Genomic DNA, 25881 nt, shown 5'->3' with positions numbered 1-25881 from the left:
TCCCCGTTACCCTCAGCGTACGGCCTCGGCTGCTTTCTGGATCTCAAACATTTGTTCAGTGCCTCTGACCACCGAGCCCGGGCAGGACTAAAGCGGCGCATTGGGCGACCTCCTTGTTCGCCCGCCGCGTTCCCTGTTGTCACCCGCGGCGAAGAACCCGTGTGTGGTCCACACAACCGCCGAGCCCGCAAGGGGAACAGAGACTACAGGCGGTCCCCGCGAAGACGCAGCCCAGCCTCGGACGATCGCTTGGTGACACGAGAGCGTCCGTCGAGGAGCAGCTCCACCGCCGCCTGGCGCTTGTGCGGACCTGGGCACCCATGCGGCGAGGACGTGGGGCCGGGAGACGCGAGCCCGGGGATGGCGGTGCCGCGGGGAGGGCCGGGCGCGCAGCCCAGCACCGCCTTGTTCCGCGCCTCAGGCCAGGCCCCACTCCGGGGGAAGACGGCCGGGATCCAGTGACGGTCGGCGGGAACCCAGCGCCGTCCGCCGACGGAGAAACACGACCACTCCCAGCCGAAGCGGGAAAACCGGAAAATGTGGCCCCAGGACACCGCGCGGGGCACGTCACTTTTCTGGCAGCGAGCCGTACCCCAGGCGGCGAAAACGTTCGGATCGCCGTCCAGCTTCTAGAGACAAGGCCCGTCCTCGCCATGAAGCCTGCTCGTTTAAGTTCGGCGGGAGCAGGACGCGTTCAGGCCCGTATACGGGGCCCAGGCGCACCCGCCAACGTGCCCTCCGAGCACGAACTCGGCCGGGCTGGCCAAGCCCCAGAGTCGGGAGCCAGGGTACCGCAGAGGGGAGACGAACGCCCCTAACGGTGACCCAAGAGCCTGGCCGACGAGCCACAGGCACTCCGGCGCGGAAGACCATCTCCCTGCCCGCTCCAAGGCCCCTCGGATGGAGGAACGCGGGGAGATGCTGGTCGACCCAAGCGAGCGGCAACCCACAGGCGCCGCGGCACCAGCCACCTCATAAATACCTGCAGACCTAGTCTTCAGCAGGAGCAGCCGTGCTCAAGTCTCCGCAACACCGGGGTTATCGCCGCCAGTGCCGCCGGCTTCTGGAGCTCTGCGCCTTGTTCGCCAGCTGAATCGTAGCCCTTATGAAGGTCGCCGAAGGAAAGGAACGCTCTGAAAGCGGCCGCCAGGGGCGCCCGACAACCGGTTCGAGTGTCCCCGGGACGAGTCGCCGGCAGGCCGCAGCTGCGCCGAACGCCCGAGCCCGCCCGGGGCCTCTGCCTCGGAGGGGGCTCCCCGCTCGGGACAGCGCGACGCGGCCTCACGGAGCGGCCCAGGCGGCAGACGAGGGCGCGCGGAGAGCGGGAGGCGCGGCGGAGAGGCCCTCCCCGCGAGACTGCAGGGCTGCAGGCCAACCTGAGCAAGGGAGATTCTGCAGGGGGCTGGGCTGTGTGAACTGTGAGCTGAAACAGCGAAAGTAAAACAGAAAGAAGGAAAGCACGGAAGACATCTTATTCTGTAATTTCAGAATTGAGACGTTACTAAAGTACAAAAATACAAGGCTCAGAAGCCATAAAGGTAACGACTGAAAACTTGACTATGTAAGTGGTCTGTTAGTCATTACCGGATGACAAGAAATCAGTGTGTGGGAACATTTGTGCGATTATATATGTATTAAGAATGTTGATATCAGCATTACGTAATAACAGAATATTTAGAAAACACGGCAAGGGACCAGTTAAGTAAATTTTCAGTGCATTCACATAACACAAGACTATCAATTTACTTTTTGGTTTATTGCTGTTATTTAAACCAGTTAGATCTATAGGTATTGACTTGGAAAGATGTTGATGGCAAACTGTCAAATAAAAACAAAGTTTTAGCACTTTCAGTGCCATATATATATATATATATATTCACATTTTAAAAAAATGAAGTGGAAAAATAAACAGAGTAGCTAAAGCGATTTTAAAGAGCAAGAATCAAGTCTTCCCTGTAGCCTGGTGTCTGGACAGAAAGATGTGCCAGAAACAAAGATGGGCCACACTACGTGCTTCTCTGCTCCCTCCTGCTATAGTCTTGGGAAGGCAGCTGGCATCTCAGCCCCTGCACCTCTCTGCTCCACTAACACCCACAGCCCCTGCAGGCAATCAGAACTCTGACTCTGCAGGCCTGGGATCCCTATGTCCACAGTCTCTTCCTTCACATCAGAAGCCTGTAGCAATTCACTTGGTTTGCCCAATCATCCATGCCCAGAGCTGCTGGCTCTAACATACACCTGTGTAGTCCTTCTCTCCATAAGCTTTGAGCTGATATCCCAAGGGAAGACCATTCCCCTCACAAAACAGGTATGAACCGGAACTTTGTACCTGGACTCATTATACAAACTCTGTGTGCACACTCAATTCCCAAAGACATTACCCTTTTCACTGTGCTGTTTGCATGGCATAGCCATTGCTTACTTGAAGCATCCAGGCTCACTTATGTGGCAGGAAGAAATACCACACACACACACACACACACACACACGTACAAACATAGAGGCACACACACACCCCAGGAGCTAATCTGGACTCCTGCTAGGGCTGGCAGTGGTGGGAGCAGAAAAGACATCATTGTTGCTGCTTCTCGGGTCCTCTGTGCTGGCAGACCCTGGTTGCTTTGCTGACTTCACTGTGGGGAGCGCGGGCTTGGGGCACCCTAGTCTGCAGTTTGCTGTCCAGCGCCCTGTGCTTTTTTTGGTTCACTCTCCCCTTTCTCCTCAATGCACAGTCACCATTAAGAAATAAGAATCAACACACATTGCATTCAATTTCAAACTTGAACACAGTTTAAGAACTGAGACAAATTGAGTTATTGTGAAGAAGGTAGTGAGGAAATTTTATTTATCTGGTTTGTAGCTACCAAAATGTTCAAATATAGTCTATAAAAGCTTAATATTTTTTAAAATTAGGAAAAGTAAATAATCCCTCATTACTCCTTCTTGCCCATCACCACCTCTGTCCCAGCATCTGTCACACTGGGCTCACCTGACGACATGCCTGTTCTCCTGGTTTGGAGACTTCTTTCACACTCATCACTATCCTCTATGTTCACTACACACCTGAGGCCGTGGTAGCCATTCACATGGTAAATCAGGGGATTTTTCTCTAGTAAGCCTGAGGGTTGTATTTTTTCTTTCTTTTAATAGAAACCTCTCCCATCTGTCCTCTAAAGTCACAACCTTTGCGGATGCTGTAACATTGGGTGTGAATGATAGAAAGAGACTGTTTCCATATCAGTCCCTGAGCTGCCATATGCCTAACAGAGTGGTGGATGTTACTGGCATTAGTATTTCCTGGGTGTCGTTAGAAGATCCAGACTGAAATGAGAAACCAGACAATTTGGCAAGACACAGATCAAACCAGGAGCCAGAGCAAGTCCCTCTCATTGTTTCAAGGTCAAGAACTCAGCCACCACTGTCCTCCTCTGCATCCTCATGCAGGATGGTTGAAACTGACCAGATAAAGCTGAGGAGATGGAAAGAAGTCATGAGAGCCAAGCCTCTAAAGCCCTGCTAGATATTCCAGGCATGAGTCCCCAACCACTCATCTGGGTGTGACCCCTCCTACCAAACCACAGGCATGCAGAGATATGGGGAACCCTCCTCTCTGGGGTCAAAGCACTATGGGCTACTCCCCACATAGACAACGTAGTAATATTTCCATTTTACACAGAAAAAAAAAGAAAGTCATGAGCTGTTATACTCTGATTAGACCTACTTGTTCACAGCTATTTAATATTCAATTCCTATGATTTACATCAAATCCCAGGAAACCCCCATAGTGATCACTTGGGGAATCTTGACTCCACAGAACAAACACCACTCTCAAACATTTCCATAACTAATTCTTGATCAAATGCATCAGGCTTTTTTCTCCAATACCCACTGAAGTCTTTTAGAGTCCCCACCCTTCCTGCTGTGCCCTCCCCTGACCCTCTGGATGCAAGTGCCTTCAGTCATCTTGAGTCCTCCCCATGTGGGAATCAGGCAACTTTGGAGCCCTAACCTTAGTTCTGTCATGGCCTCAGATATGTGGCCAAGCCACTTTGAACCTTTTCAGTGGTGGGTGAAACAACCTAAGGGGTCATGTCTTGGTGGAAGGTCAGGCACTCTGGTCATACAGATAAGCTCTTAAACCCCCTTGCACAGGAAAGAAGCAGGAGCACATACATCATGAATCCCCTGGTGGGTGTCACAGTCCCACAGGGCAGACATGCTCATCAAATGCAGAGGAGGTTTAATTTGGGGTGAAATCTAGTTGACACCTTCAGAGACATGGTGAAATACTACATGGATTTCTTTCCTGCTAAATATTATTGGTAGAAACATTCTTCATTTCATAATTTTTGTATAGGAAGGTATTTGTCTCTAAGGAAGGAAAATTAAAATAACTACTTTCTTCATCGAACAAATTTTTGTGCTCACTCAAAACATATTCTGACATTTAGTTGACACTCTCCATCTTCTTCAAAGATAAGAAATATAATCGTTTGTTTCATTTCACCCTGCTCATCTCCAGGTTTCCCATTTTCCCAGAAGGGTGTGCCTCCTCTGAGTACAAGTCCCACCTACTCTCTTGTCTTCATAAGAGAGCTGAGCTCAGGCCTCAACCATAAGTTCACCCTCGAAATAAATACCTCAGATGATCTAGTGGCCCCAGGAGAATGAGAAGCTGTCCCCAGTGTGGTGAGAAACCTCGGATTCCCTCCCCAACTCATCTGCCTAGTCTCCCCTGCTCAGAGCTATTGTCCTAAATGACGTCTGTGGGCAGCAGCTGATGTGAAAGAGAAGAGTGTGCCCAGAGGCCCAGCACCGCCCCATTCTGTCCCCAGCAGCTCTAATTCTGGGTCTGGCTTCTTGTTTCATTTATTTTACCATGAGAGCTCTTTCCAGCCATCCTAGGACTTCCTTTAGAGTAGTTCTTAAAGATCCTCCAACCACCATTGACCTTGTGTGCACTGCTATACTTCCGTTCTGAAACTAAATTCAGTTCTTTTGAAAGATTGAGTCCAGGGACTTCCCTGGACATGCAGTGGTTAAGAATCCACCTGCCAATGCAGGGGACACAGCTTTGATCTCTGGTCTGGGGGATCCCACAAGCCACAGAGCAACGAAGCCTGTGCACCCCGACCACTGAAATGTGCGCACCCTGGAGCGGGTGCTCCACAGCAAGGGAAGCCGCCACAGTGAGAAGCCAGGCGCCGCAGTAGAGGAGCCTCTGCAGGTCACACTGCAGACAGCGGGTGTGCGGCAGTGATGGCCCAGTGCAGCCAAAAGAAATCAATCAGTTAAATTTTTAAAAGACTGAGTCCAGCAAAAAAAAAAAAAAAGAATGACATTTCATTTCTCTTTATTTTCATTCTTCTTCTCACATTTTGTGCCTGGTTCTGTTAGATATTTAGGATGCTTACAAAACTTCAGGTCACAGAAAAGGAGGAATTCCCAGTGTGTTTAGCATCTCAGGGAACAGGCACACATCACTTCTGCTGAATAGTCCAAGGAGATGTGAGGGGAGCAATGAACCAAAACCACCAGAAAACCCCACGAGGAGACCAGCCCATGGACCCCGGAGTGGCTGTCTGCGGGCTCATTCAGGGGCAGCAGAGGGCCCGCCGGCTGGCCGGGCTTCCTGAGCCCCCAGACTGCTGGCGAAGTTTGCCGTCTTTCAATGATGATTCAGACTCCCCATCAGCAAAACCTGATCTCAGCATCTCTGACTCAGTAAATACCTTCAGGACCCACCTCAAGTCCACCCTCTCCTCCTCTCTCTCAGGCAGAACGAATCGGCTGCATTCAGTGTGGGCTAGGTCGGTGATCATCCTCGGGTGTGAAGGCCAGGGCTGGCCACATAACTCACCACCCAGGGATTCTTGGGGTCATAAGAACTTACCTACTTCCTCATTCAGGGTGAGGAACAGCAGTGGCTGTGAAAGGCAGGACGTCCCAATAAGACAAAGGGACAGGCAGAGTCAAGGTGAAACGACAGGAAGCTGTCTGTGCAGGAAGCTGACCAGGGCAGCATGGCCAGCCCCTCTATTCAGGGACAGGCGGGAGCCCTTGTCACCAGAAGCAAATGCAAATTAGCCAGGGTCTCAGGGCTATGACTCACAGCAGGTAATGACATCAGCTTCTTGGTCCCTGTACCGCATGGGCACTTGTGAATCTGGGATGGCCAAGAAGAGCCAAGCCAGGTGGAAGATTGGCCCATGGGGCCTGCAGACCTTGACACCCACTGGGCAGAACACAGAGAGAAGGGCTGACTGGTCACCAACTCTCAGTGAGGGGAGGCGGCAGGAAGCTTTGGCCTGAGTCTCATTCCTAGGACCTACCTACAAGGTTACAGACTGACCTGACCGTTACTAGATTTTTTTAAACAGAAGCCCAGGGTTCCTACTATACCCAGTTTCTTTCTTTCCTTTTTTTTTTAATACAATCTGCTCATTTGTTTTCTTTAATAAAAATAATCCAGAAGTAAACACTATGTTATGGAAATTACAAGGGATTTCTACATTTACACAAATTTCTTTTTTTCTCTTTTATTTTTTAACTTTACAATATTGTATTGGTTTTCCATATATCAAATGAATGTGCCACAGGTATACACGTGTTCCCCATCCTGAACCCTCCTCCCTCCCTGTACCATCCCTCTGGGTCGTGCCAGTGCACCAGCCCCAAGCATCCAGTATTGTGCATCGAACCTGGACTGGTGACTCATTTCATATATGATATTATACATGTGTCAATGCCATTCTCCCAAATCATCCCACCCTCTCCCTCTCCCACAGAGTCCAAAAGACTGTTATATACATCTGTGTCTCTTTTGCTGTCTTGCATACAGGGTTATTGTTACCATCTTTCTAAATTCCATATGTATGTGTTAGTATACTGTATTGGTGTTTTTCTTTCTGGCTTACTTCACTCTCTATAATAGGCTCCAGTTTCATCCACCTCATTAGAACTGATTCAAATGTATTCTTTTTAATGGCTGAGTAATACTCCATTGTGTATATCTACCACAGCTTTCTTATCCATTCATCTGCTGATGGACATCTAGGTTGCTTCCATGTCCTGGCTATTATAAACAGTGCTGCGATGAGCATTGGGGTACACGTGTCTCTTTCAATTCTGGTTTCCTCAGTGTGTATGCCCAGCAGTGGGGTTTCTGGGTCATAAGGCAGTTCTATTTCCAGTTTTTAAAGGAATCTCCACACTGTTCTCCATAGTGGCTGTACTAGTTTGCATTCCCACTGACAGTGTAAGAGGGTTCCCTTTTCTCCAAACCCTCTCCAGCATTTATTGCTTGTAGACTTTTGGATCGCAGCCATTCTGACTGGCATGAAACGGTACCTCATAGTGGTTTTTGATTTGCATTTCTCTGATAATGAATGATGTTGAGCATCTTTTCATGTGTTTGTTAGCCATCTGTATGTCTCCTTTGGAGAAATGTCTAGTTAGTTCTTTGGCCCATTTTTTGATTGGGTCATTTATTTTTCTGGAGTTGAGCTGTAGGAGTTGCTTGTATATTTTTGTGGTTAGTTGTTTGCCGTTGCTTCATTTGCTATTATTTTCTCCCATTCTGAAGGCTGTCTTTTCACCTTGCTTATAGTTTCCTTTGTTGTGCAGAAGCTTTTAAGTTTAATTAGGTCCCATTTGTTTATTTTTGCTTTTATTTCCAATATTCTGGGAGGTGGGTCATAGAGGATCCTGCTGTGATGTACGTCGGAGAGTGTTTTGCCTATGTTCTCCTCTAGGAGTTTTATAGTTTCTGGTCTTACACTTAGATCTTTAATCCATTTTGAGTTTATTTTTGTGTATGGTGTTAGAAAGTGTTCTAGTTTCATTCTCTTACAAGTGGTTGACCAGTTTTCCAAGCACCACTTGTTAAAGAGATTGTCTTTAATCCACTGTATATTCTTGCCTCCTTTGTCAAAGATAAGGTGTCCATAGGTGCGTGGATTTATCTCTGGGCTTTCTATTTTGTTCCATTGATCGATATTTCTGTCTTTGTGCCAGTACCATACTGTCTTGATGACTGTGGCTTTGTAGTAGAGCCTGAAGTCAGGCAGGTTGATTCCGCCAGTTCCATTCTTCTTTCTCAAGATCGCTTTGGCTATTCAAGGTTTTTTGTATTTCCATACAAATTGTGAAATTATTTGTTCTAGCTCTGTGAAGAATACTGTTGGTAGCTTGATAGGGATTGCATTGAATCTATAAATTTCTTTGGGTAGTATACTCATTTTCACTATATTGATTCTTCCAATCCATGAACATGGAAATTTCTCCATCTATTAGTGTCCTTTTTGATTTCTTTCACCAGTGTTTTATAGTTTTCTATATATAGGTCTTTAGTTTCTTTAGGTAGATATATTCCTAAGTATTATATTCTTTTCATTGCAATGGTGAATGGAATTGTTTCCTTAATTTCTCTTTTTGTTTTCTCATTATTAGTGTATAGGAATGCAAGGGATTTCTGTGTGTTGATTTTATATCCTGCAACTTTACTATATTCATTGATTAGTTCTAGTAATTTTCTGGTGGAGTCGTTAGGGTTTTCTATGTAGAGGATCATGTCATCTGCAAACAGTGAGAGTTTTACTTCTTCTTTTCCAATTTGGATTCCTTTTATTTCTTTTTCTGCTATGACTGCTGTGGCCAAAACTTCCAAAACTATGTTGAATAGTAATGGTGAAAGTGGGCACCCTTGTCTTGTTCCTGACTTTAGAGGAAATGCTTTCAATTTTTCACCATTGAGGATAATGTTTGCTGTGGGTTTGTCATATATAGCTTTTATTATGTTGAGGTATGTTCCTTCTATTCCTGCTTTCTGGAGAGTTTTTATCATAAATGGGTGTTGAATTTTGTCAAAGGCTTTCTCTGCATCTATTGAGATAATCATATGGTTTTTATTTTTCAATTTGTTAATGTGGTGTATTACATTGATTGATTTGCAGATATTGAAGAATCCTTGCATCCCTGGGATAAAGCCCACTTGGTCATGGCGTATGATCTTTTTAATGTGTTGTTGGATTCTGAGTGCTAAAATTTTGTTAAGGATTTTTGCATCTATGTTCATCAGTGATATTGGCCTGTAGTTTTCTTTTTTTGTAGCATCTTTGTCAGGTTTTGGTATTAGGGTGATGGTGGCCTCATAGAATGAGTTTGGAAGTTTACCTTCCTCTGCAATTTTCTGGAAGAGTTTGAGTAGTATAGGTGTTAGCTCTTCTCTAAATTTTTGGTAGAATTCAGCTGTGAAGCCATCTGGACCTGGGCTTTTGTTTGCTGGGAGATTTCTGATTACAGTTTCCATTTCTGTGCTTGTGATGGATCTGTTAAGATTTTCTATTTCTTCCTGGTCCAGTTTTGGAAAGTTGTACTTTTCTAAGAATTTGTCCATTTCTTCCACGTTGTCCATTTTATTGGCATATAATTGTTGATAGTAGTCTCTTATGATCCTTTGCATTTCTGTGTTGTCTGTTGTGATCTCTCCATTTTCATTTCTAATTTTATTGATTTGATTTTTCTCCCTTTGTTTCTTGATGAGTCTGGTTAATGGTTTGTCAATTTTATTTATCCTTTCAAAGAACCAGCTTTTGGCTTTGTTGATTTTTGCTATGGTCTCTTTTGTTTCTTTTGCATTTATTTCTGCCTTAATTTTTAAGATTTCTTTCCTTTTACTAACCCTGGGGTTCTTCATTTCTTCCTTTTCTAGTTGCTTTAGGTGTAGAGTTAGGTTATTTATTTGACTTTTTTCTTGTTTCTTGAGGTATGCCTGTATTGCTATGGACTTTCCCCTTAGGACTGCTTTTACAGTGTCCCACAGGTTTTGGGTTGTTGTGTTTTCATTTTCATTCATTTCTATGCAAATTTTGATTTCTTCTGTGATTTGTTGGTTATTCAGCAGCGTGTTGTTTAGCCTCCATATATGGGAATTTTTAATAGTTTTTCTCCCATAATTGAGATCTAATCTTACTGCATTGTGGTCAGAAAAGATGCTTGGAATTATTTCAATTTTTTTGAATTTACCAAGGCTAGATTTATGGCCCAGGATGTGATCTTTCCTGGAGAATGTTCCGTGTGCACTTGAGAAAAAGGTGAAATTCATTGTTTTGGGGTGAAATGTCCTATATATATCAGTTGGGTCTAACTGGTCTATTGTATCATTTAAACTTTGTGTTTCCTTGTTAATTTTCTGTTTAGTTGATCTATCCATAGGTGTGAGTGGGGTATTAAAGTCTCCCACTATTATTGTGTTATTGTTAATTTTCCCTTTCAAACTTGTTAGCATTTATCTTACATATTGTGGTGCTCCTATGTTGGGTGCATATATATTTATAATTGTTACATATTCTTCTTGGATTGATCCTTTGATCATTATGTAGTGACCTTCTTTGTCTCTTTCACAGTCTTTGTTTTATAGTCTATTTTGTCTGATATGAGTATTGCTACTCCTGCTTTCTTTTGGCCTCTACTTGCATGGAAAATCTTTTTCCAGCCCTTCACTTTCAGTCTGTATGTGTCCCCTGTTTTGAGGTGGGTCTCTTGTAGACAACATATCTAAGGGTCTTGCTTTTGTATCCATTCAGCCAGTCTTTGTCTTTTGGTTGGGGCATTCAACCCATTTACGTTTAAGGTAATTATTGATAAGTATGATCCCGTTGCCATTTACTTTATTGTTTTGGGTTTGAGTTTATAAACCCTTTTTGTGTTTCCTGTCTAGAGAATATCCTTGAGTATTTGTTGGAGAGCTGGTTTGGTGGTGCTGAATTCTCTCAGCTTTTGCTTGTCTGTAAAGCTTTTGATTTCTCCTACATATTTGAATGAGATCTTTGCTGGGTACAGTAATCTGGGCTGTAGGTTATTTTCTTTCATCACTTTAAGTATGTCTTTCCATTCCCTCCTGGCTTGAAGTGTTTCTATTGAAAGATCATCAGAACCAAGATTCCAGGACCTTCCATGAATGATCCCAGTGTTCCTCCTCACTCTAATCTCCCCACCACCCTGGACTTCTTTTAGTGCCTGGCACCATCTGTTTCCCCCTGAGTCATTGCTTTATATATGCTATTCCTCCTGCCTGGGGAGCTCTTCTCCCTACCCCTGTTCCACCAACTCCTCATCATTTCATCTTGATGTCCAATACTCCTTGTTCAGGGGAGTCTTCCCTAACCCTTCCATCAGCTCCCAGAGCACCTGCATTCACCCTCTGTAACATTCATCAGATTGCCAGTTCTTATGTAATCTCCTGCTGGACTGAAAACTCTGTGAGGACAGGGCTGTGTCTTGCTCATAGTTTTTTCCTGGCTCCTGACACAAGTTGATTGTCGGTCACTGTTGAATGGATGGTTGAAGGATGAGTGGCAGGGGTGTGCTGGAAAGGGCCTGGCTCTGCGATGATCTGGCGATGCCACACATCTCCCGAGGATTTGGAGACTGGACGAGGTAATCCCTAACGTACATCAGCTCTGACATGTATTAATCTTTAGGCTTACTCCAAGCCTGTTCCATTTGCTCCTAGATATTTGGTTGAACATTAGTTGTACTGAACTTGAGATTCAAGATTAGGCTGTGGATAAAAGAGTTAAAAGTGACAGCTGCTTGGTACACACATACAATAATCTGCATAATTTCTGTGATCTTTCTCCAGTTACACAGTTCAGAGAACAGCCACCACAATCACATAGTCATGCACTTGGCCACATAGTTTCCTGAGTACTAAAGCACTGTAAGTCAAAGAACCAAGTGTCGTCTCTGAAGATCTGGGAACTAGCCATGCTTGGACAATGGAGAAGGTAACTTATGGCAGTCTTTATCTTCTGGTAAATACTGACACTGGAAAGTGATTGATGATCAACTGGCTTTAATTCCCTCACCCCAGGTCCCTCTGGGGGGACTAATCAAGCAGGTTGAAACTTGTACTCTAGAAACACAAGGGGTCCTCCCCATGGGAATTTCACTTTATCAAAGTTTTTAACAATCTCTGAAATGGGAAATATTCAGGGCAAAACTCTGCCAGCCATACCTGCAATTAAAATTTGAGAAAAGGTTAAGATCTTTGCGTGCAGCTTTTTATATGAGTGAATTGTCATTCCTATCTGTGCATAGATTCCAAGAGCATAATTAATGTTTCCTGAGTTACAGAAGTCAGTTCTGCATCATCTAGGATTAGGGCAGGTTCAACCCCACTCCTGTGGTTTAATTAACGTAAAAGCAACCTTCTGTAAAGGCCTATAGAACATGTGAAGTTTTCATGGTTTGCTGACTCTGTGACTAAAATCTGGGGGTAAGTCTCCTAGGGAGTTGTTTTCCTGCCAAATGTTTGATATTTCAAAGGGAGAGATTCAAGTCTGAACTTGTGTTTCCAAACAGCAGTTGCTTTAATTAATGAAGCGTTTATCAAAGGTGATGTCCATTATCACGATTGTTGGAAACAGAGTCATTACTGAATGATCACACACTTTACTGATGTGGAGTGGAAGTGCCCCAGAGCCACACACCAGGGCTGGGAGAATCTGCCCCAAGACAGGCGGTAAGAGATCATATTCCCATCTTACCGAGTTTACCATCCACTGAATGATCTTTCTCACGCAGCAGCCCAAGATGCCACATGGAATGTTGAGAGGGTAACAGATCCAGGACCTACTAAGACTTGCACTAGTCTTACAGGTGCACAGAAAAAGGGTGCACTCACTTACATATGGCATCTTAAATAAATAAATAAATAAAATAAAAAGCAAAGCACCAAGGTCCTCAACACAGGGCACAGCTTGGTGTTTGCAGAAGGTGGGCTGTGGGGGGTGTGAAGTAGGTGAAGGTCGTCAAAAGGCACAAACTTCCAATTACAGAAAATAACTCATGGGATCATCATGTGCAGCATGGCAGCTACAGCTAATGATACTATTTTCAAAAATTATTTTGTATATTTGAAAGTTGCTTAAAGAGTAGATCTAAAAAGTCCTCGTCACACACACACACAAGATGTAAAAATGTGAGATGATAGACGTGCGATGGACTCATCATGGTGATGATTTCACAATACATACAGATATTGAGTCATTATGTTGCCCACCCAAAATGAATATGAGGGATATGTCAACTATGCATCAATTTAAAAAAAGAAAATGGTGGAGGATGGTATGCGCTCACAATTGCTGAGAAAGATGAAGCACTGAGCTTTGCCTCAGGGTCTGCAGTCTTCCCTCCTCTCAGTGATGTAAAGGATACTTATGGCCTTGGATGCAGCGATGGGATAGGCCTGGGGCTCCGCATTTCTCACAGCTCCCAGGAAATGCCAATTCCTGCAGACCCCTGGCTGCACTTTGAGTAGCAAGGTGTTAAAGCTCCTGAGGGTGGAGATTAGCTGGGCTGGTTTCTCAGGGATCCAGTTATACTTATGGGTACAGCACAGGGGCTTTTTTGACCTCCATTCCTGACACTGAAATAGCTGCGGGGTGAGCCGAGGTGGTGTTTCCCTTGCAGAGAAGAGGAAAATGGCAACTTTCATCAGACTGGAAATGATACTGTTTCATGTTCATATACTGATCTCCTCGGACAAATGGGGCCCACCAGCAAAGACCTTCAGAAATAAAGGTCAAAAGACCATTATGACTTTTAAAGTATTATATACACAATGGAGTATTACTCAGCCATCAAAAAGAATACATTTGAATCAGTTCTAATGATGTGGATGAACCTGGAGCCTATTATACAGAGTGAAGTAAGCCAGAAAGAAAAACACCAATACAGTATACTAACACATATATATAGAATTTAGAAAATGGTAATGACAACCCTGTATGCGAGACAGCAAAAGAGACACAGATGTATAGAACAGTCTTTTGGACTCTGTGGGGAGGGAGGGGGGGAATGATTTGGGAGAATGACATTAAAACATGTGTAATGTCATATAAGAAATGAATCACCAGTCCAGGTTCGATGCAGGATACAGGAAGCTTGGGGCTGGTGCACTGGGATGACCCAGAGGGATGGTATGGAGAGGGAGGTGGGAGGGGGGTTCAGGATGAGGAACACGTGTACAGTGGCAGATGCATGTTGATGTATGGCAAAACCAATACAATATTGTAAAGTAAAAAATAGTAATAATAATTAAAAAATTAAAAAATAAAGTATTATTTTGGAGTGCTATCCACAATGTGTGGATCACAATAAACTGTGGAAAATTCTGAAAGAGATGGGAATACCAGACCACCTGACCTGCCTCTTGAGAAATTTGTATGCAGGTCAAAAAGCAACAGTTAGAACTGGACATGGAACAACAGACTGGTTCCAAATAGGAAAAGGAGTAAATCAAGACTGTATATTGTCACCCTGTTTATTTAACTTACATGCAGAGTACATCATGAGAAATGCTGGACTGGAAGAAACACAAGCTGGAATCAAGATTGCCGGGAGAAATATCAATCACCTCAGATATGCAGATGACACCACCCTTATGGCAGAAAGTGAAGAGGAACTAAAAAGCCTTTTGATGAAAGTGAAAGTGGAGAGTGAAAAAGTTGGCTTAAAGCTCAACATTCAGAAAACGAAGATCATGGCATCTGGTCCCGTCACTTCATGGGAAATAGATGGGGAAACAGTGGAAACAGTGTCAGACTTTATTTTGGGGGGCTCCAAAATCACTGCAGATGGTGACTGCAGCCATGAAATTAAAAGACACTTACTCCTTGGAAGGAAAGTTATGACCAACCTGGATAGCATATTGGAAAGCAGAGACATTACTTTGCCAACAAAGGTTCATCTAGTCAAGGTTATGGTTTTTCCTGTGGTCATGTATGGATGTGAGAGTTGGACTGTGAAGAAGGCTGAGCACGGAAGAATTGATGCTTTTGAACTGTGGTGTTGGATAAGACTCTTGAGAGTCCCTTGGACTGCAAGGAGATCCAACCAGTCCATTCTGAAGGAGATCAGCCCTGGGATTTCTTTGGAAGGAATGATGCTAAAGCTGAAACTCCAGTCCTTTGGCCACCTCATGCGAAGAGTTGACTCATTGGAAAAGACTCTGATGCTGGGAGGGATTGGGGGCAGGAGGAGAAGGGGAAGACAGAGGATGAGATGTCTGGATGGCATCACTGACTCGATGGACGTGAGTCTGAGTGAACTCCGGGAGTTGGTGATGGACAGGGAGGTCTGGTGTGCTGTGATTCATGGGGTCGCAAAGAGTCGGACACGACTGAGGGACTGATCTGATCTGATCCACAGTGAATAAACTAGATTAAAGGAAATGATTTTATGTCACAGCTCAAGTGGTTCAATTGCCTAGGAGCTTTTTTTTTTTTTTAAGTTTTATCTTGAACCCTCCTTGGAAGTGTCTACAATTACATGAGGGCTTGATGGAGTGTGTCACTGCTTGTTCAAAGCTCTGGTGGCAAATAAAATATACAATGACAGGAAGGACCCTTCACTACACTTGTTAAAATATGGAAGGGCCCTCCTTGGGAAGCTATAAATTATTGGTCACCATGAGGAGTAGAAAGTGAGCCTGCAGAAGACGCAGCTGGGCCACAGGAGAGGAGCCGGCCGAGCTCCTGCCCCTCTCAGCCCCTCTGATAAAGGCTCTGTCTGACCCCCAGACCCTCAGCCACGCCTCCCGAGGGTCACAGCCCGTGAGAGGACTGGTGTGGGTCCTCCTGTTCTCCTCTGAACTGGGGGAGGAAGCGGTGGGCTCAGGAGAGACCCTGGGCGTGGAGTGAGGACCCCAGCCGGACCTTCGCTACATGCCGAGGGACACCATCTACGCGCTCCGCTGGTGTCGGCTTCCACGTGTGTAAGACGAGCGGCCCGGCTGCTCTTGGGTGTTTCTTGATTCTTCAATAGTCCTTGGGCCTCAGCAAAATTGGCAGACATCAGAAATGTGTAATCTCAGGCATCCCTGCTGACTCAGTGGTAAAGAATCTGCCTGCCAACGCAAGAGACACAGGTTCGATCCAGAAAGATCCCACACGCCGTTGAGCAGCTAAGTCCGCGCACCACGACCATTGCTCCTGTAGAGCCCGGAGCCGCAACCCCTGACGCCCGGGCCTCCCAGAGCCTGTCTCTGCAGCAAGAGCGCGGGGGGCTTTCTTGGAGTGAAAGCTGCTCCCCCACAGCACTGACAGTGCCTGAGATGAGAGCCAGATGGCTCTGCAAGCCTGACGGGGGAGCCACAGCCTTCAGTCACCGTGCACGTGAGCAGTGAGCACCTCCGGGCCTCAGAGAGTCGTGGAGAGTCGTGGGGCCTGGATTCCTGTCCTCAGGAAGCCCTGGGCCTAAGAGGGGCATCGGACAAGACATAAGTGCCCCACCATGTGGCACATGCTCACCAAGAAAAGGCACACAGGACCAGAAGAAAGACAAGGAGTTACGACACAGCCCGAGGGAGTCAGGAAATTCAGCAGAGCAGATGGTTTTCAAGCCAAGGTCTCGGAGGAATGCAGTTCAGCAGCCAGGAATCCAGAGCTGGGGCCAGTCATGGGTGCAACAGAGACCTCGTTCCCCCAGCAAGGCAGCTGTGAAGGCAGAGCGTTCATCTCAACTCCTGGATGATGTCAAAGTTGGTGTGGACTGCGGGGTGGACGCAGGGGGTGAGGGCTGGCAGAGGAAGGGGGCAGGGGAGAGAGAGTGAAAGGCATTTAGAGCCTGGCCTGGGATGCCACTATCCTTCCTGGGAAGTGGGAGCCACTCAGATGCTGTGAGTAAAGAAGGGACATGTTCAGAACTGCAGTTAAGGCAGATCAGGTATCACAGGGAGAAAGCGAACAGGAGGGCGTAGAGGCTGCAATCAGAAGGGGGTCAGGAGCCCAGCAAGAGTGCCCTCTGGGAGGAGCCCAGACTGAACTCAGGAGGCAGAGCTGGAGGGAGGAAGCCTGTCAGAGAAGGGGGAGGAGAAGGAGAGGGGATGGTAGGAACATGGAGAGCAGCTGCTGCAGAGGCTGAGGATCCTCGTTGTTTGGTGATGAAGGGAAGCTCAGAGAAGTCAGTCCCTGAAGGAGGAAACCTGAATCCTCATCCCTGTCCAGATGTTTGTTTGCCTACAGACGTTAGAAGGGTAAGAACCAAACAAAACTCAGGATAAGATGTGTTTCTTGTGTGAATTCTTTAAAAAAAAAACAGTCCTTTATCAATCACAATGTTTAAGTTGGAATCTAATTCACATATCATAAAATTTACTCCGTAAAATGTACAACTCGCTGGAATGGATTGCCATTTCCTTCTCCAAATGATTCATCATCTGTGTGCAAAGCTGTGCATCTATCACCGCTATCTAAATCTACTTTATTTCCTCAGAGAGAAAGCCACTACCCACTAAACAGGCACTTCCCCTTCCGCCTTCCCCCAGCTTTTGGCAATTGTCTGTGTGCTTTTTGACCCTAATGACTTGCCTATTCTGCATATTTAAAGTACATGGATTTGTACAACTGTGGCCACGTATGCTGGTTTCTTACACACGGTGCTATGTCTTTGAGACTCATCTATGGTTTAGCACACGATTCATTCCTCTGTTTGACCTGAAAATTTTCCTTTCTAGGCCATTATAATACACACACACACACACACACACGCGAGTTCTTTTATTTTTAATTGTGAAAAACTCACAGAATATAAAATTACCATTGTCGCTCAGTCCACGTCACTAGGAACCATCTTTCTGCAGGGAACCTCTTTGTCTCACCGACCCTGAGCCACCGGTGAGCACAGAGTAACCAGCCCAGCCACGACACCCCTTCTCGGGACCCTCCATGCCACCCACCCGACCAGGACTCCACGAGGGCCTCCCCACAATGGCCTAAGAAGAGAGGTGGTGAAGGAGAGAGAGACCAGGAGAGAGGAGAGCAGAGACGGGCAGAGGAGGCGGCCATGCTGAACTCCTGTCTCAGTCGCGTGCCTGCCAGATCAGCCCTGCTAAACTGCTGGGATGAGAAACGGTCAGATGGCTGAGGGAGCTGTGACCACGGATGTCAGCAGCTTCAGCTAGATGCCTGACAGTCTACAGTGCAAACCCGCCAGGCCCAGCATCACTCCCCGGGCCAGCTTCAGAGCCCCAGAGCCCCAGCCTCATGTGGGGGGCTATCCCAGCCCCATCCTGCAGAGCTCCACATCCCAGCTCTCAGTAGAGTCTTCTGAGCTCCCAGGAGATCGTGTCCACTCAGGGTGTATGACAAGTGGCATTAGGCTGGGACCAGTTGGAAGTGGCCAGAGTGAAATCCAGGGTCTCTGTATCTCTTCTGCCCCTGAAGCGCCCACTCTCTCCTACTCGCTCATGCCTGTTTTATCCAGGTGTTCCCTGAAAACAGCCAGGCTGCAGGGAAGGGTTTCAGGGCAGGGCAAGAGCTGCAGCATCTCATGGTGAGCAGGGCTGGCCACCAACTCACGCCCGACTCTGAAAGAGCATCACTGTGGGTCAGAAACTGACCCTCTGAAGGCACAGGTGACTGCTCCTGGATCACTCAGGGCCCCAGAACTTAGGTTTTTCTTGTGACCTCTACAGCTGGCTCTAAAGGACAGAACATCTAGCAAGGAGACATCTGGACCCCGGTAATCACAGTCAGGTTGGTTAAGTACAAAGGGGGTGGGGCAGGGCAGTGAGGACTGGGGTGGGCGCTGCCTGCCTCTGCTGTTACACTCCCCCTTCCCCTGACCTTCTCCTCCTCAGCATCCTACCCCTAGGGTGGGGCAGTGAGGACGGGGTGGGCGCTGCCTGCCTCTGCTGTTACACAACCCCCGCCCCCTTCCCCTGACCTTCTCCTCCGCAGTATCCTACCCCCGTTTGGGCTTTCTTGGCCCAGACACAACAGAAGTGATCATTAAGTTACTCAGTATTCAGTGGAATAGTCACGAAGTGACTTCAAGTGTAAAAAGAAATAAAATTGAAAATAAAATCCACCCAGACTGTTAACGTTTTGGATGAGGTTAGTGTCAGAGAAGATCCTTGGGCTCCTGGTAAAGGTCGCCCTGAAACTCTGGCTCTGGAAGGAGGGAGAAAAGATGACCTTTGGTGAATGTGACCTAAGCCTGGTTTGTGTTTGACCAGCTTTTTGATTTGATTATTGGTCATCTTCACATTTTCTGAGCCCTGTTCTGCATCTGTTCGAGGTCCTCACAGGGCTCACAAGCTGGAGAGCTCATCGCAGTGTGCTTAAAGACTTGAGGGGTCCTGGGTGAGGCAGAAAATGGTGCGGGCAGAGCATGGGATCAAGAAAGGCGTCGTGGACCCGGTGAGGTCTGAGCTGGGTCTCCAAGGGTGAGTTCGGCAGGGCCTGGCTTTGAGCAGGACTCAAATACATGATAAATGACTGCTGCTGCTGCTGCTGCTGCTAAGTCGCTTCAGTTGTCTCTGACTCTGTGAGACCCCATAGACAGCAGCCCACCAGGCTCCTCCGTCCATGGGATTTTCCAGGCAAGAGTACTGGAGTGGGGTGCCATTGCCTTCTCCCTGATAAATGACTAAATGAATGAACATGGAAATCTTCCCCCAAAGGAGCAAGACTGTCAGCTCTTCTGTGACTGAGTCCAAGGTTGTCCTGCTCACCTCACCACAGGCCAATAAATTGAGAGGTGAGTTCTTGGGGCAAGGAACAGGGACTTTATTCAGAAACCCAGGACTCTTGTCCCAGGACCCATCTTGCCTGAGTTAGAATTCAGGCTTCTTTTATATTAATTCTCAAAAGTGGTGAGGGAGGAAAGTCAAATATTTCCTCATTCTGATCAGGCTTGAGAGGGCATGTGTTAATGTCTGCCTCCCTGCCATGATTCACAGGTGAGTCTGGGTAGGAAGTTTCCTGTGAGTTAAACAAAGTTATTATTTTATCTTGGTGCTCATTACCTGGGATGCAGGGCTCCCAGAGAGGGGACTTTATGTACAAGCTTATAGGCAACATTCCTTTAGTGGTTAACTCGTAATAGGTAGGATACAAAGGGTCCTTCTCTATGACGCTTTCAGGCCAAAGCTTGGAACTGCAGGGCACCCGGGGACAGCGGGAGAGGCCCCACAGGGTGCCCACTCCACCCCTCACAGCTGGCTTGCTGACTAAGCAGCCTGTGTCTTGACTTCTAGGGGGCACCTGTTTGCCCTCTTCTCTCCGACAGTGCTGTTGTCATGTATAGATTGCGCTGTGGCAGAAAAGGAGAGAGGACCTAAACAGAAGTAGGTGACCTTTATTCAGGCAAGGAGGGGCAGCAGACTGCCTAACGACCAGGCTGAGCATGAGAGGGATCAGGGAGGCTTCATATTTAAAGGGAGGTTTGTGGAAGCGATAAGGGAAATGTTAGTTAGGCGGGATTCTTTAGTTGAGATGGCATTTGTAGCTGGGCAGGGGGTGATAAATCCTCTGGACAAGGGGTGATAAGTCCCAGGTGGATGCAACCAGCCTGGAGCATCAGGGCAGGACTTAAAGTTTGGTTTTGTTTTCCCCAAAGTTAGATGATTCAGCAAGGGCCTCTGAGACTGCTGTTTCCTTTTCTAGGCCCAAAGCCTCTTTCACTGGTCAGAGGCAACACTCACCTGTGCCCCTCCCTGATCAGGCCCAAGCAAACCAGCTGCCCTCACCTGAAAGGGTGTTAGTCTCTCAATCACGTCCTTGCAACCCCATGGACTGTAGCCCACCAGGCTCCTTTGTCCATGGGATTTTCCAGGTAAGAATACTGGAGTGGGTTGTCATTTCCTTCTCCAGGGGATCTTCTCGACTCAGAGATTGAACCCAGGTCTCCTACATTACCAGTGTATTCTTTACCATCTGAACCACCAGGGACATGCATAAGAAACTGTTACCTCCCAAAACTGGGGTCAGAAGGCTGGGCATGTGGTTCAGGCTCTACAAGGCATTTCACATCCTCCTAGTATCTCCTCTTGTCTCCCTAAGAAGCTCTTACATCTCAGGACACCTCTAACCAATACCCTCTTTTGGTGGGAGCTAGTGCTCAGCAGTTAACATTTTCAGCCCAGAGAGACACAGCCTGTGCTTTAGACCATGGCAAACCCTCCCAGCTAGCCCAGTCCATCCAAATCTCTCCTGTTCCTCAGATCCCATGGCCAACAGGCAGTCCCTGAGTCTGTTCAGCAGACAACCTCCCACAGTGTCCAGGGCTGAGGCTCCTCCCACCCCTGTGTCCCCTCGGCCCTAAATGATGAGCCCGCACTCCTGGGAATGGAGGGGCCCCTGTGCGCTTCTTTTGGGGCTGCTGCTGGGCCTTCTTCCTCCTTCAGCCAGAGCAGCGAGCTGGCTCAGGTAGGCCCGTGAGTAGGGGTAGGAGGGGACGAGCTGTCAGTCCCTCCGATTCCTGCGGGCCGGGCCCTGTGGGAGGAGGTGCTGGGGGCTGAGAGCAGGCTTGGCCTGCTCAGCAGTCAGGACTCAGGGTGCATTCGGGGGAGGCTGAACCTACTGGGGAACGGTGACAGTGTTGATGGTGACAAGCTGTTTCCATCTCTGTACGAGCTGGTCCAGTTCACCAAGTTCTCCCAAAACTAACGCCCGTATAGAAACACTCTTCCTCTGGCAACAGGGGGTGGGCTGAGTGTTTTCCAGGAAACTCCTCACTAACCTCTGGGAAAGATTCTGACAGAGTCTCTGATGAAGCAACAAATGTCCACTTTGGTTAGGAATCAACAAGGACTCCCTGTTTGGCACATGGATGTCAATGCTATGTAGCAGCCTCGAAGGGAGGGGAATTTGGGGGAGAAAGGATGCATGTGTGTGTTTGGGTGAACTGTTCCCCTTGGTGTCACTTGAAACTGTCACAACACTGTTTGTTAAGGGGCTACACCCCAAATACAAAGCAAAAGTTAAAAGAGAGAACAACAAGTGACCAAACACAAAGAGAAGACACTGGATGATTTGAACGCTGGCTTCAAAAGTGCATTTTGGTAACACAGAAAACTACAGTATTTTAAAATCCTAGTTTATGATTTAGAGTCTATGATATTTAGGTGACTGATCAATTGTTTAATACAGGCACTGACAAAAATACAAGCTAAAGGCTAAGCAGTTTTAATATCATTAATTTCACACTACAGTCTAAAGCCAGGGCACATAAGTCTACTTATCTGTCTCCCTCCCTCCAACTCCCTCTCTCTACAGTTTTAAGATTTGTGTCACCAGTGAGCTCGCTCCAGCTCTCCTGCAACACACACCCTTCATTCTGTGGGAGAAGTGATAACACTCGTTTACACTAGTGTAAGTGAGGAGGTGACGCACGGTGACAGAAGGAAGGAGACTGGCGGGGGCTTGGCCCAGCCTAGGCCTGGGGGCTTTGCCCAGACCCTCACTCCCTCTCTCACTGCTGATCATAACAGGGGCCTGGAGAAGCCTGTGAGGAGCCCTGGCCAAGAACCTTCATGCACGTCTCGCCATTTACATCGTGAGCATGGAGTTTGCACAAAGATCTTCAAATTTCTGTTTTTTTCTGACTTCTTTAGTCTTCATTAGTCTTCTCACCAGGGGTGTCGTTAACTAAATCAGCCTATATATTATTAATATTAACATATATCATTTTATATATTATATTATATTAAATAATGATATACATATTATATTATATATTATATTATATACATACATATTATATTAAAATAATGATAGTACATAACATTTAATATTTATTTACATTATATGCATATATTTATGTAGCATTATGTTGTACTAAATTAAATTAATAAATATAAATAAACTAGCATGACAATATGAGTATATATTACTCCTCAGAGGCAGATCTTTGCCTTTTATGCAGTCAACTCTGCCTGCTGACCATATTTTGTTTGCCAGAAAAAAATGAAAACTGAGGCCAGAGTGAAAAGTGAGGGGAAGGCAGGCAGAGAAGACCCAACCTGAAATTACAGGGAGGCATAATTGAATCACTCAAGTGCAACAAGAAGTGTCTTCCAGAGACCAGCCTGAGGTGAGGGGACTGGATGCGACCCCACACCTGACCTGGCCGGTGGGCACCTTCTGGGGTGGGGTGAGCAGGAGGGCGCCTCTCCAGGAGTCTCTCCACTGGCTCCTCTGAGGACCCGCTCTTCCTCCCCAGGCTCTGCTGCGACCTGTGTGCTTTGCCTCCAGGAGGCCCGTTTCCTGCCCTCCACTTTTCTCCTACCATCTCTCTTTCCTGGATTCTCTGGGCTGCTACCGGCCAGGCTGGAGACACAGGCATCACAAGACCTTCCCCGCAGCCCATGAGCTGTCCTCGCCCTGCCCTCCTCCTTTAGCGCTGGGTTAATGGGGTGCCTGGTGTTCATTGCTGGGACTTTTCTTGCTCCCAATTTCCTCCATTCCTGATGGTGGGATGCGCAGGGCAACTGAAGACATTTCTGAATTTCCCCGAATGTGGATGCTAGATGAACCTAGTTTGCTTATAGCAGAATCGTGTTGTTCTAAAGAAAGATTTTCATATTCATATTGAAAACCACTGGAAAAGCTCCAAACAGGAAATGGTGACACCTCAAAGTCATACTGTTACATGACAAAAGCAAGTTGTAAAACAACACACATTATTTGATTAACTGAACTAAAAATGAACATATATTATCTGCGTGTAAATAAATATATATTTGAAAATGTTTTCTAAAAAGCTGGAGGAATATATACAAGTGAACCACAGATACTTTGATAAGGATGAAAGAGAAATTCTACTTTTACTCTAAATTATCCAGTTTCTTTTTGGGTGTATTTTTAACTCAGGAGGAATTTGAACGAGAGTGTATATTTTTGCATTTAAATAAACACTTTACATATGATTGTACAGAACCAGCTTATCATAAAAACTGAATCAATGTATTTCAGAGTCAAACAAATGATAAGCTGCGTAGAAGAGAGTGAATATCTGCTGAAGGGCTAGAGACAGAAAGAGCACACGAGCAGCACAAACAGTGAAACGCGGGCTGCACGCTGCTGTGCCCTCCAGTCACTGGGTCATTCCCTGAACGCTTGCTGGGTTTAAGGCAGCCTGGAAGTCAGTCACCTGTCCAAGGCACGTCTGAATTGATCCCAGGCCCATAGTGAAGACAAGTTTTAATTAGCAGCTCTCAGAGGTAGAAAATGTTATTCTCTAAACTTATTTTGGCCCGTTCTATAATGGATTGTTCCATTAAAAACAAAACACTCAAACCAACATTAAAAACCACCCTTTTGGTGTACCTGAAAGCTTTTGCCATTTTAGAGCTTTCTCTTTTGCTGTCATCTCTTAAACATGTAAAATAAATACAGTCAAGTCCCCTCAGGAGGGGCTACTCAGGGAGCTCTGGGCCTCAGTCGTTCCTAGGAATAAAAGTGGCAAAGAGCAGTTTTGCTCCAGAACTCTCAAGGCATTTTGGTGTGGGATAATCGGGACCCGTGGAAAGCATATGAAAGCCTGATACTGTTTCTTACATCTGCCACAGCTCAGTGATTTTCAATATCTTACTTTCTGTAACAAAAGATTGAGAATGCTCAGGAGAGAGCATAAATATAACTACATACTCGTTATAAATAGCATATAAGTAGAAAGTATAGTTAGATGTGAGTCTAACTTACCTTAATATCCTAGTTCCTGTGGCTCTCAGTCCATAAGGCTCAGACTACATTCATCGGGCACCTCTGCAGACTGGACAGTAGGTGGCGCTTTCAGCCTGTTTGAAACAGTTCCCGGGCTTTGGCTTGTTTACTTGCTTTTTAACTGTTTTACCACCATTGTACAGAAAACAGAGTAATTTGGTACATAAGTGTATGAAGTCCAGATCAATGTCATGGGAGCAATTTCAGAAGAACACAAAGCCATATAACTGGATCTGCAGGAAGCATTTACAAACATCCACAGAAAAGACTTTACCTCTACGTAGATCCAAACTGAAAACAGAAAGTGAAAGTCACTCAGTCCTGTCCGACTCTGCGATCCCTTAGACTGTAGCCCGCCAGGCTCCTCTGCCCATGGAATTCTCCAGGCAAGAACACTGGAGTGAGTTGCCATTCTCTTCTCTAGGGAACCGTCCCAACTCAAATTATCCGGTAATAAAACACTTTAGGGTTTGTGTCACAAATGCTCTTTGCTACTTTGATTCCTGGTAATGACAGAATCTCAGGCCGACCGGGGACCCGCCCTAAAGCAGTTTGTGTCCTGTGACCCTGGTCAGACACATAGACTTTAGTTCGGTTTTCTTGTTTGGAAACAATTTGACCTAGCTGCTCACAAGCGAAAAGCAAACTACTAGACGTTAAAATGTTCCAGTAGAGTACAGTCAAATGCTCTTGATTCTAGAAACTTCAAAGGATGTTTTTAAGCCGTGTCAGCCACCAGCTTCTCTTGATTCTGAAAGCTGGGTTTACTAGGGACCGGCAGCAGTGGAAGTGTGATGAAATCACTGCAGCGGTGTTGCGCTTCAAAGCACAGGGTCTGTACAGACTAGGAACAAAGATAAAATATTCTGAAGGGGTGAATCCAGGGCATTTACTCTTATCTGAACAAAAGCTTGTGCACAGACACATTTTAAGCATCACTTCAGGGAGGCCACAGGCCCTCTGGGCTCTCCGGGCTCTCCAAATCCCTCAGGTGAAGAGCTCCTGGCCTGGGAGTGAAAGAAAGCAAAGGCAGCCCTTCCCTCTTCCCCATTCCGACCTCTGGTCCCATGAGAGGGACGGTGGACGCTCAGCGCGCTGTCCCAGCCACAGGGCTGCCAGAGGAGTTACAGGAGCAGACCTGCCCAATGGTGCTGCTGCTTCCTGCCTGCTGCCGGGCCTTGTGAGAAGGCCCCAAGGAGATCTAGGAAAAGCAAAGGGGAGTCCAACTCAGCAGAGCAGCCCCGAAGCACAGGAAGTTAAAGAAACAGGAAGCACGAGTCAGGTCAAGGAAGGACCCCTTTCTGAAGGCTGCACTGATAATGGATGAGGCTGAAGCTTCCCGCTCCCTCCCCACGGGTCTCGGGGT

General features: G+C 46.6%; 1 long non-coding RNA gene across 20 annotated transcripts in view; it reads right to left on the bottom strand.

Moving 5' to 3' along the window:
* The window catches only part of LOC147377204 (uncharacterized), a 49140-nt gene extending 23266 nt beyond the window's left edge, over window positions 1-25874 (bottom strand). For 14 of the 20 annotated variants that reach the window (XR_015136152.1, XR_015136151.1, XR_015136144.1 and 11 more), the window contains exon 1: window positions 983-1114. This is a non-coding gene — a long non-coding RNA (uncharacterized LOC147377204). Of the gene's footprint in view, window positions 1-982; window positions 1115-24494 lie in introns of those variants that run through there. The other 6 variants (XR_015136155.1, XR_015136159.1, XR_015136153.1 and 3 more) reach the window with 3 other exon arrangements.
* Between the last annotated feature and the right edge of the window lie 7 nt (window positions 25875-25881).

Source organism: Bos grunniens, chromosome 2 (genome assembly GCF_055505025.1).
Source record: "Bos grunniens cultivar Pamir isolate PY7600 chromosome 2, Bosgru_T2T1.0, whole genome shotgun sequence".
Taxonomy (NCBI): domain Eukaryota; kingdom Metazoa; phylum Chordata; class Mammalia; order Artiodactyla; family Bovidae; genus Bos; species Bos grunniens.
This window is presented reverse-complemented; position numbering and strand designations above follow the sequence as displayed.